Here is a 10,903-nt window from a genome sequence, read left to right on the forward strand (position 1 = left end):
GCAGCCACCACCATCAATCCACATACCACCAGCTCTGTTACGGCGCCACCCATTACCCAGGCATACTATGTGGCCTCGTTGTACCGAGCTGTACCACACACCATGTAAACGTACCACAGGCTGCAACCAGACCCTCACCGCGCCGTGGAATGCTACCATCACCTCTCCTACCACACCCTTGCACACACCACTTTTACTACCTGTTAGCTAGGATCACCTGAGTTAACACAGCTCCCCGCATACCTCAGCCGTTAATATCTCTAGCTAGTTATTCCACGACTCGCTAGGAATAAAGTGTAGTTCGTAAACATACCTAAAATCATCCTTTATTACAGCTACACATCCATACCTTCAGTTATCCAGTTATCATTTATCACAGCCACGCAGTTAGCTATCCATCCACATCGCTACTGATCCGCGCGTTGAAATAATAACTTACCCAATCAGACACCGGTATAATCCACACCGCCAGTTCCATATCCACACCAAGATACCTAACCATCCACTCAGACAATCAGACATCAACTCATCTGGCAGTCAGATGTTCACGCAATCAGATAGTTACCAAGACAATCAGATGCTTACTCACTCCTTCACTCCTTTTAATTATTCAGTTAGATATCTATACTCTTTCTTTCCTCTGTTACGAATCCACACACGCAAATATATATCCAGTCATTCATTCCTTCATTTACCCAAGATTCGGGTAGTTTTTCAGCCTGACACCTATCCACACACACACCTTTCCACACCTATCCATACACGCACCTGTCCACACCTATCCATACACACCTGCTCTTCCACACCTGTCCATCCGCACGCCTATCCACACACCTATCCATTAACACCAGTCTATCCATACGCACACCTATCTATCCGCACACCTATCCACACATCTGTCCATTAACACCACTCCACCCATACGCACACTTATCCATACACCTATTCAGTAACGCTTATCCATCCATATACGCACCTGTCCATCCACACTCGCTCATCCGCACATCTATACATCCACACTGGCTCATCCGCACACTTATTCATCCACACACCTTTCCCTCCACACACCTATCCATCCATCCACATCAATCCATCTACATACCTGTTCATCCACACACCTGTCCCTCCATACGCCTATCCATCCACACACCTATCCATCCACACACCTATCCTTCCACACGCCTATCCATCCACACGGCTATCCTTCCATACCCCTATCCATCCACATATCTATCCTTCCACACTCCTGTCCATCCGCACACCTATCCCTGCACACCCGTATCCATCCACATACCTATTACTCACATCTGTCCAACCATATACCTATCCATCCACACACCTGTCCATCCACCTATCCATCAGCACACCTATCCATCCACTCTCAGGGAAATATACGTTCACTTAGATATTTTCCTATCTCTTCAACTATCTCATTATCTTTTCATCCACTTCAGCAGTTACGTATCCACCCATCCGTATAGGTGTAGATTCAGCCAGACGCGTCACAACACACTCAGGTCCCTAGCCAATCAGACACCCGTTTGCATATCCAGTCAGGTAATTACGGAGAAAATTGGACACGTTCTTCCATCCACTCAGTCATATCCACTTCCATCCACTCTGTCGTTCTTGCCTTCCATCCACTCGGTCTTATCTACGTCTATCCACTCTCCTTCTTGCCTTCCATCCACTCATTCGTTTCCACATCTATCCACTCTTTCGTTTTTGCATCCCGTCAGACACTCATCCATCCACTCCAAAACTGACACTCCACTCTACCCAGTCAGAAAAACAGTCACTCATCTGTAGGCGCATGCAGACTGTCTCGCATCCAGTCAGACTCTTCAGCTCGTCTCAACAGCCAGTCAGACACACATCCAGTCAGCATCCACACAGACAGTCAGATACATAAGCGCATCCCACCTAACACTCATCCAGTCAGACATTTACGCATTTAGTCAGACAGACACTCATTTACGCATCGTCAGACAATCAGACACTCAGTCATTTACGCATCCAGTCAGACAATCAGACACTCGTTTACGCATCCAGACAATCAGACACTCATTTATTTACGCATCCAGTCAGTCATTCAGACACTCGTTTACGCATCCAGAGACAGACACTCATTCACTTACGCAACCAGTCAGACAATCAGACACTCATTTACGCATCCAGTCAATCAGACACTCGTTTACGCATCCAGTCAGGCAATCAGATACTAATTTACACATCCAGTCAGTCAGTCAGGCACTCCTTTACGCATACAGTCAGACAGGCAGACACTCATTTACGCATACAGTCGGACAATCAGACACTCATTTACGCATACAGTCAGACAGTCAGATACTTGTTTACGCATCCAGTCAGACAGACACTCATTCACTTACGCATACAGTCAGACAATCAGACATTCACTCAGCCACTTACGCATCCAGTCAGACACACTCATTTACGCATCCAGTCAGACACACTCATTTACGCATCCAGTCAGACAGACGCTTATTCACTCAGTCACTTAGGCATTCAGACAATCAGAAATATCACTCCATCCCACCACATCACATCCTCTCAGACACTCAGAATACCCAGTCAGCCTTGCATCAAATTGGCCTGCCATTCAGATCAGACAACGCCATCCTCACAGCCTTAACTCAGCCATTTTTATAGCCAATTCAGCCATTTTCACCTCCCAGTCAGCCATTTCTACGGCCAGTTTAACCAGTCATTCGTCCACTCAGCCATCCTTACAGCCGGTCATTCGTCCACTCAGCCAGTCTTACAGCCAGTCATTCGTCCACTCAGCCATTCTTACATCCAGTCATTCGTCCACTCGCCAGTCTTACAGCCAGTCATTCGTCCACTCAGCCAGTCTTACAGCCAGTCATTCGTCCACTCAGCCAGTCTTACAGCCAGTCAGCCATCCTTACAGCCAGTCATTCGTCCACTCAGCCATCCTTACAGCCAGTCATTCGTCCACTCAGCCATTCTTACAGCCAGTCATTCGTCCACTCAGCCATCCTTACAGCCAGTCATTCGATCCTTACAGCCACTCAGCCATCCTTATAGCCAGTCATTCGTCCACTCAGCCACTCTCACAGCCACTCAGCCAGCCCATCCCCTTCAAAAGCCACCCTCATCCGCGCATCCAAGCCTTAAAAAGCCAGCAGGACAGCAGAGGGCTTTCGAGGCTGCTCACCTGGAAAGAGATACCTAATTACACTTGAGGAATTCACTAGCCCAGCATCGGACCTTTGGCGAGATGGTGGAGCGAGGAGAGGAGGAGCGAGGAGGAGGAAAGGAGATAGATAGAGGAGGAAAGGAAGGAGAAGGAAAGGAGGTACGATAGAGAGGGAAAGAAGAGACGAAAGGGAGGAGGAGGAAAGAAGAGACGAAGGAAGGAGGAGGAAAGAAGAGACGAAGGAAGGATGAGGAAAGAAGAGACGAAGGAAGGAGGAGGAAAGAAGAGACGAAGGAAGGATGAGGAAAGAAGAAACGAAGGAAGGATGAGGAAAGAAGAGACGAAGGAAGGATGAGGAAAGAAGAGACGAAGGAAGGATGAGGAAAGAAGAGACGAAAGGAAGAGGAAAGAAGAGACGAGGAGAGGAAGGAGGAAAGAAGAGACGAAAGGAAGAGGGAAGAAGAGACGAAGGAAATAGGAATGTAGACACGAAAGGAAGAGGAAAGAAGAGACGAAAGGGAGGAGGAGGAGAAGAGACGAGGAGGAGGAGGAGGAAGGAGACGAAGGAAAGGAGGAGGAGGAAAGAAGAGGCAAGATGAGGGAGGAGGAAGAAATAATAGACGAGAGAAGGCAAAAGGAAAGGAGAGAAGAGACGAAAGGAGGAGGAAAGGAGAAACAAGGAGAGAGGAGGAAAGAGGAGACGAGAGGAGAGAGTGGGGAGAGAAGGGAGATGTAGAAGAGAGGAGGAGGAGAGTTCGAAGAGATGATGTAAAGGAGAAGAGTGTGTGGAGATGTGGAAGACGAGTAGGGGGTGTGGATGTGGAAGAACAACATTGTGGAAGAGAAGAGTGTGGAGAAGAGAGAAAAGGAGAACGTAAAAAAGATAAAGAAGAAGGAAGATGAGAAGTTTGTGGAGTATGGAAGGAGAAGACACGAGGGAGGTGGAGAGAAGGAAGAGGAGGAGGAAAAGAGTAGAGTCAAGAGAAGTGAAGAATGGAAGAGGATAATTAAGGAAAGGCGAAGGAAAGAGAGAGAAAGAGAGAGAGAAGCAAAAAGGAGAAGGAAAGAGAAGAGAGTAACAAGGAGAGGAAGGAGGGAAAGAGGGACGATAGGAAAAGCGATGAGAAGTTGAAATATTTGGCAAGACATTTTCGAAGAGGTACGGGGAAAAAATTAACATGCTAAGAAAGAGAGAAGAAAAATTGATACAGAAAAGAGGAAGGTGCAGAGCGGAGAGAAAAAATGATAGTCACGAAGAATAACGAATAAAAAAAGAGAGTGAAGAGGAGAGGGAAAGAGGAGAGGATGGGAAAGAGAAATATTGATAGCTGTGAAGAATTATAAAGAAGAGAGATAGAGAAGTAAAATACATGGTGATAAATAGGCCTGGAAGAAATGAAGACAAAGAAGAAAGGAAAAATGAAGAAAAAAGAAGGACTACGGAAAAGGAAGGGAAGACGAAAGCGAAGAGGAAAATCGATGAAAATATTAATCGATGGGGAAGACAAATGACTTAGGAGGAGGAACGAGAAACAGCGTGCGAAAAAAGAGAAACAGAGGCTGAACTTGAGAAATACAGACTAAATTCCTTGATGAGGGAATTTAAAGTGAACGAGACTAATGTATATAAATCGCTAGAATAAAAAGAGAAAGACTGATATACAGAACAAGACGAAAGACAGAAGTTAACGATGAAAACAACTTAAGCGGAAAGCATAACAACGGTGGAGGAAGGTACTTAAAATTGGGAAAGAGGCGAACACTAATGGAGCGTAAAAAGTGCCCGTACCCGAGAAAGTGGAGGTGTAAAAGAAGGGGAAGAACGTGGATTAAGTGGACGGGGTGGACGGGCGGGCGGACAGTGGAAGAGGAGGGCGGTGGCGATAGAGTGAGAGAATTTAAAGATTAGAGCGACTGTGTTTATAAAGAAAATCCACAACCGCATTAGAGGGTGTGTTTTATGCAGAATGAAATAAATAAATAAAGAATAAGGCGAATTTGCGTCATCGCCCTGCAGGGGTTGATGGAGATGCGGTCTGACTCACTACAAAAGACCTCCGCTGAGCAGTAAATAAATAAATAAATAAATAAATAATCCCTGGTGGTGGTAGGAGTAAAGATAAACAGACATTATTTTACGAAGACTGGCGGATGGTAGAATTATAGAAAGTTGATGAAAGTAAAGAAGTTGAAGATGGAGAGAGAATCGTGCGTGGAATGCAAAGTCAAAATACAAGATCAGTGAAAGTTTTAAATGCTATTGTATGTACCGTCCTTCTTGTCCCGAAAAATTAATTAATCGTCTCGCAAAAATAAAATGAAAAATAAAATACATCTCCGTTTTGACTAGAAGAATGGAGATTTTTTTTTCACCTTCACTACGAGTTCTTAAAAAAAAAAAAGAGGTAATAGGCCATCGTACTGAAGGGGCTGAGAGGACGAGCGGACGGTAGAATAGTAGAATAGGGTAGAGTTGAAAGTAGATGGGGATTTTGACTATCAGAGGAGCGTGGAAAACGAAAATCAGTGATATGGATATTTTTTTTTTTTTTTTTTTTTTTTTTTTTTTTTGACAACGGGAGGGCTCACGTAAAATTAAAATGATCGAGAAATAGGCGATTGAGTTTGGAGATATAATAGTAGATGTGAAAATAGGAAAATGATGAGAAATAATGGGACGAAATGTAATAAAGGAAAAAAATGGAAAATGATGATGATGATGAGGAGGAGGAGGTGAAATAGGATTATGTGAAATGAAAGAGAATTGAAAGATAAGAAGGAATGATGAGAGATGGAAGGCAGTGAAGGAGAGAAATGGAAAATGAGGAAGACTGTGAAGGAAAGAGAAGATGAAAAGAAGGAAGAGGAGAGAAGGAAGACAGTGAAGGAGGGAAATGGAATATGAGAAGAAGGAAGAGGAGAGGAGGAAGACAGTGAAGGAGGGAAATGGAATATGAGAAGAAGGAAGAGGAGAGGAGGAAGACTGAAGGAAAGAAATGGAAGATGAGAAGAAGGAAGAGGAGAGGAGGAAGACGGTGAAGGAGGGAAATAGAAGATGAGAAGAAGGAAGACTGAAGGAAAGAAACGGAAGGAAGGAAGGAAGAGACGGAAGGCAATGGAGAAAAATGGAAATAGGAGGGAGGAGACACGAAAGACAGGAGGAGAGAAATGGAAGAAGAAGAGAAGAGGAGGCCATAGAGGGCGGATGATAAAGGAATATAAGAATATCATAGGAATATTAATAGACACGAAGAAAGCATGATGGAAGATGAAGAAAATGAAAGATGAAGGAACCTAATGAAATGAAAGTCAGGACGAACACAAAGAGATGAAGAGAAATGAAGGACGGAGAAGAAACATAAGGAAACAGAAGACATGAAGGGAAAACGTGAGATGAAGGGACATGAGGTAAGGACGAAACAAGAGGATAAAGAGGACAGATGAAGGTGAAATAGGGAAATGAATGACAGCGAAGAAGACCCGGAGAAAAGATCGACAGCGAAATGACAGATGAAAAAAAATAAGATAATGATAAATGAGTGGATAAAGAAATAAAGATAAATGAACAGATAAGGAAATGACGATGACAAAAAAAGTAACTTAGCATAAAAAGTAGTAGGCAGAGAAGGTAATGACGAGAGGAGATGATGTGGAAATGAGGCAATTAAAGATGAAATAAATTAACGTAGGGAAAGAATGAGTAATTAAGAATCATAATGAGCGATCTGTCTCTGTCTCTCTCTCTCTCTCTCTCTCTAACGGGAATTAAACACAAGGTACTTCGCAGGTAAAGGGAAATTGCGGCAAATAACGAATAAATAATAAATAAATAACCCAAGTATCGCATCGTTATTTTCGGACATTTTTCGTTATTTATCGGACTTTTTCGTTATTTTCAAACATATTTCTCGTTATTTCGGACACACTTTTTCGTTATTTTCGGACATTTTTCTCTCTTTTCGGACAGATTTTTTACTTTGCTATTTTGGGACATTTTTCGTTATTTTCGGACAATTTTTTTCTTATTTTCGGACGCGCATATATATATATATATATATATATATATATATATATATATATATATATATATATATATATATATATATTTTCGTTATTTTCGGACATTTTCTCTTGTTATTTTTGGACATTTTTTACGTTATTTTCTGACATCGCTGCTTTCGGATGTGTTTTTTCTTCGTTATTTTTGGACATATTTATTTTTTCTCGTTATTTTGGGACACTGGTTAATTTCGGACATATATAAATTTTACACACGTTGTTTTCTGATTTTTTGTCGCTATTTTCGTTAATTTTTCGCCGTTATTTTCCGACGTATTATTTTTACTCTTTTTCGGTCATATATTATTTTTTCGTTATTTTCGGACATTTTTTTTCTCGTTATTTTCGCACGTTTTTTTTGTCATTATTTTGCGGACAAGTAATTTTTTCTCGTTCGCAATTTTTTTTTTTTTCGTTATTTACGGACGTAATTTTTCTCGTTACTTTCGCACGTTTTTTTCGTTATTTGCGGATGTGATTTATTCTCGTTATTTTCGGAGGATTTTTTTTTTTTAGGCAGGAGGGATTCTTACCTGGAGGGGTTAAATAGTCTCCATTAACCCCTTTATCACCTGAAGGAAATCGTCTGTTATCATTTATCATTTATCTTATCATTTATCTGTCTGTTCATTCATACCCAGACGCCTTCATCCTAGGAGTGCCCACAAACAAATCGCCTCCATGTCACCCTGTCCTCCCCAATCATGCTGCCCCCTCTCTCCAGCCCACACCCTCCTCCACCCATCATGCCACCCTCTCTCCAGCTCACACCCACCTCGCTCACTCATACATTTCTCCTCCTCATCCTCCATTTCTTTCTCCACTGATTTCGTTGAAGTAAAGGAATAATTAATAAGCCTGGAAATAAAGGGAGATAAAGAATAAATAACATAAATGACCCAGTAAATATAATAAGCCCAAAACAAAGGAAGATAAAAAAAAAAATATAAATGACCTCTAAATATAATAAGCCTGAAATAAAGGGGAATAATTTTTGGTTTTGGGTAGATATATTTTTTTGGGTATGGGTTGATTTATTTTTGGGTTTTGGGTAGATTTTTTGGTTGGGGTAGATTTATTTTTTTGGTTTTGGATAGATTTATTTTTTTGGTTCTGGGTAGATTTTTTTTGGGTTTTAGGTAGTTATTGTTTTTGTTTTAGGTAGTTATTCTTTTGAGTAGATGTATTTTTTTGTATTGGGTAGATTTATTTTTTTGATTTTGGGTGGTTTGATTTATTTTTTTTGGTTTTAGGTAGATTTATTTTTTGTTTTAGGAAGTGTTATTATTTGGGAACATTTTTTTGGTTTTGGGTCGATTTATTTTTTGGTTTTGGATGGTTTTTATATTTTTGGTTTTGGGTAGATTTTTTGGTTTAGGATAGTTTTTGGTTTTGGGTAGATTTTTGGTTTGTTTTGGGTAGATTTATTTTTTGGTTTTGGGTAGATATTTTGGTTTTTAGTTTTTTGGTTTTGGGCAATTTATTTTTTTGGTTTTGGGTATTTTTTGGTTTTGGATAGATTTTTTGGTTTTGGGTAGATATTTTTTTTGGGGTTATTTTTTGGGGGGTAGTTTCCTTTTTCATATATATATTTGTTTTCGGATCTTGCTTTATTTATTTTGTTTATTGATTATTTTTGGTGAGGTACTTTTGTTTGCTATTAAGTTTTCGCGTCGCATCGCTCGTGTGTGTGTGTGTGTGTGTGTGTGTGTGTGTGTGTGTGTGTGTGTGTGTGTGTGTGTGTGTGTGTAAGAACATAACTTCCCTGTCTTGATTAATTATACACTGCGAGAAATTTGTGGTGTTTGTGTATACTCCGTGTGTGTGTGTGTGTGTGTGTGCAGTTTCTCTCGTGCTCCTGAGACGGCTCACTCATGGTTATCAGCGTCTTGCATCTTATATTTATCTCCTTATTGCCACTCTCACGCCCAGACCAGCAGACTGAGCTCAAGAAATCGCTTGGTGAATTCTAGAGCGCCATTTTCGGACCAGTTTGTGTACTATTACTGCCCGTTTATCTATCAGTCAGCTTCTCTATCTGTCTATCTATCTATCTTTCTATGTATTTATCTATTGAATTACAGTGCAGTAGTAAGGGTTGGTGGATCGATAATTTTACCACCCGTTTATCTATCAGCCAGCTAGTCTATCACTCTATCTATCTATCTATCTATCTATCGAGATTTGAGTATGTGTGGAGTTACGTGAAGGTCTGGATGTGGTCTGGCGGTAGCGGACGTTCAATCGATACGGTTTGTGCCACCGTTCGATGCTAATTGGTTTGGTCTCAGTACAGTGCCGCTGATTCACAAGGGGTAAGGGAGAGGGGGTCAGGGTGAGGGGTTGAGTTGGGTCAGGGTGAGGGGTTGAGCTGGGTCAGGGTGAGGGGTTGAGTTGGGTCAGGGTGAGGGGTTGAGCTGGGTCAGGGTGAGGGGTTGAGCTGGGTTAGGGTGAAGGGTTGAGCTGGGTTAGGGTGAAGGGTTGAGCTGGGTCAGGGTAAGGGGTTGAGCTGATTGAGGGTGAGGGGTTGAGCTGAGTGAGGGTGAGGGGTTGAGCTGAGTGAGGGTGAGGGGTTGAGCTGAGTGAGGGTGAGGGGTTGAGCTGGGTCAGGGTGAGGGGTTGAGCTGGGTCAGGGTGAGGGGTTGAGCTGAGTGAGGGTGAGGGGTTGAGCTGGGTCTGGGTGAGGGGTTGAGCTGGGTCTGGGTGAGGGGTTGAGCTGGGTCAGGGTGAGGGGTTGGGCTGGGTCAGGGTGAGGGGTTGAGCTGGGTCAGGGTGAGGGGTTGGGCTGGGTCAGGGTGAGGGGTTGAGCTGGGTCAGGGTGAGGGGTTGGGCTGGGTCAGGGTGAGGGGTTGAGCGGGGTTAGGTTAGGTTAGAGGGAAGGGACGGGGTGCCAAAGGATTATTATTATTATTATTATTTATTTATTTATTGTATGTAAATCGATCCGCTAATAATCCTTTACCTTAGCGTTATCGAAGGTATATCGTATTACATTAAATTTAATAACCTAATATATTGGTTAAAAATCTACTCTTGTCCTTCACGTATAAATAAAGATAACGAATTTTAGACGTACTTTATTATCCCTTTATTACGATTCCATTATTATTTTATTTAAGTCCAGGCGATTTTATTCTGCTTATGACCTTATTGAAGACTACAGGGTGATGAGAAGTGTGTTAAGACTTGCTTGTAAAATGGTTAATATCTTGCTATACTTTGAAGTTGATTGTTGGAAGTGAATGGTGTGTGTGTGTGTGTGTGTGTGTGTGTGTGAGAGAGAGAGAGAGAGAGAGAGAGAACTATGGAGATATTTTTGTCATCATGATTTGGTGTATTGTCACTTGTTCCATGGAAGTTATTATTATTATTATTATTATTATTATAATTATGAGTAACTGCGTAAATCCCCCAGTACTATAAATCCCTCTTAAGCTGAGGAAAATCGTCTTAAGAGTGGAAGAAAACAAACTTAAGAAAGAAATCTTTATCGTCTATCTATCTATCTATCTATCTATCTATATACCTAGGCTGCTTCCCCCAAGGAAAGGGAGGTAGCCGAGACAGGACGACTCACTCTCCATTTACTCATCCATTCAAACACATTCATTCGCATCTTAGCCCCAAAGGGGAGAACGGACAGATCCTCACCGCACCACACCG

At 42.0% G+C, this 10,903-nt stretch overlaps 1 protein-coding gene across 1 annotated transcript in view; it reads left to right on the top strand.

Annotated features, from left to right (window-relative positions):
* rg (A kinase anchor protein rugose) overlaps positions 1-10,903 on the top strand; it is a 488,645-nt gene that overhangs the window by 334,726 nt on the left and 143,016 nt on the right. The window lies entirely within an intron of this gene.

The sequence above is a fragment of the Coenobita brevimanus genome, chromosome 72 (genome assembly GCF_032717465.1).
Source record: "Coenobita brevimanus isolate Jiangsu-jjx chromosome 72, ASM3271746v2, whole genome shotgun sequence".
NCBI classification, from domain to species: domain Eukaryota; kingdom Metazoa; phylum Arthropoda; class Malacostraca; order Decapoda; family Coenobitidae; genus Coenobita; species Coenobita brevimanus.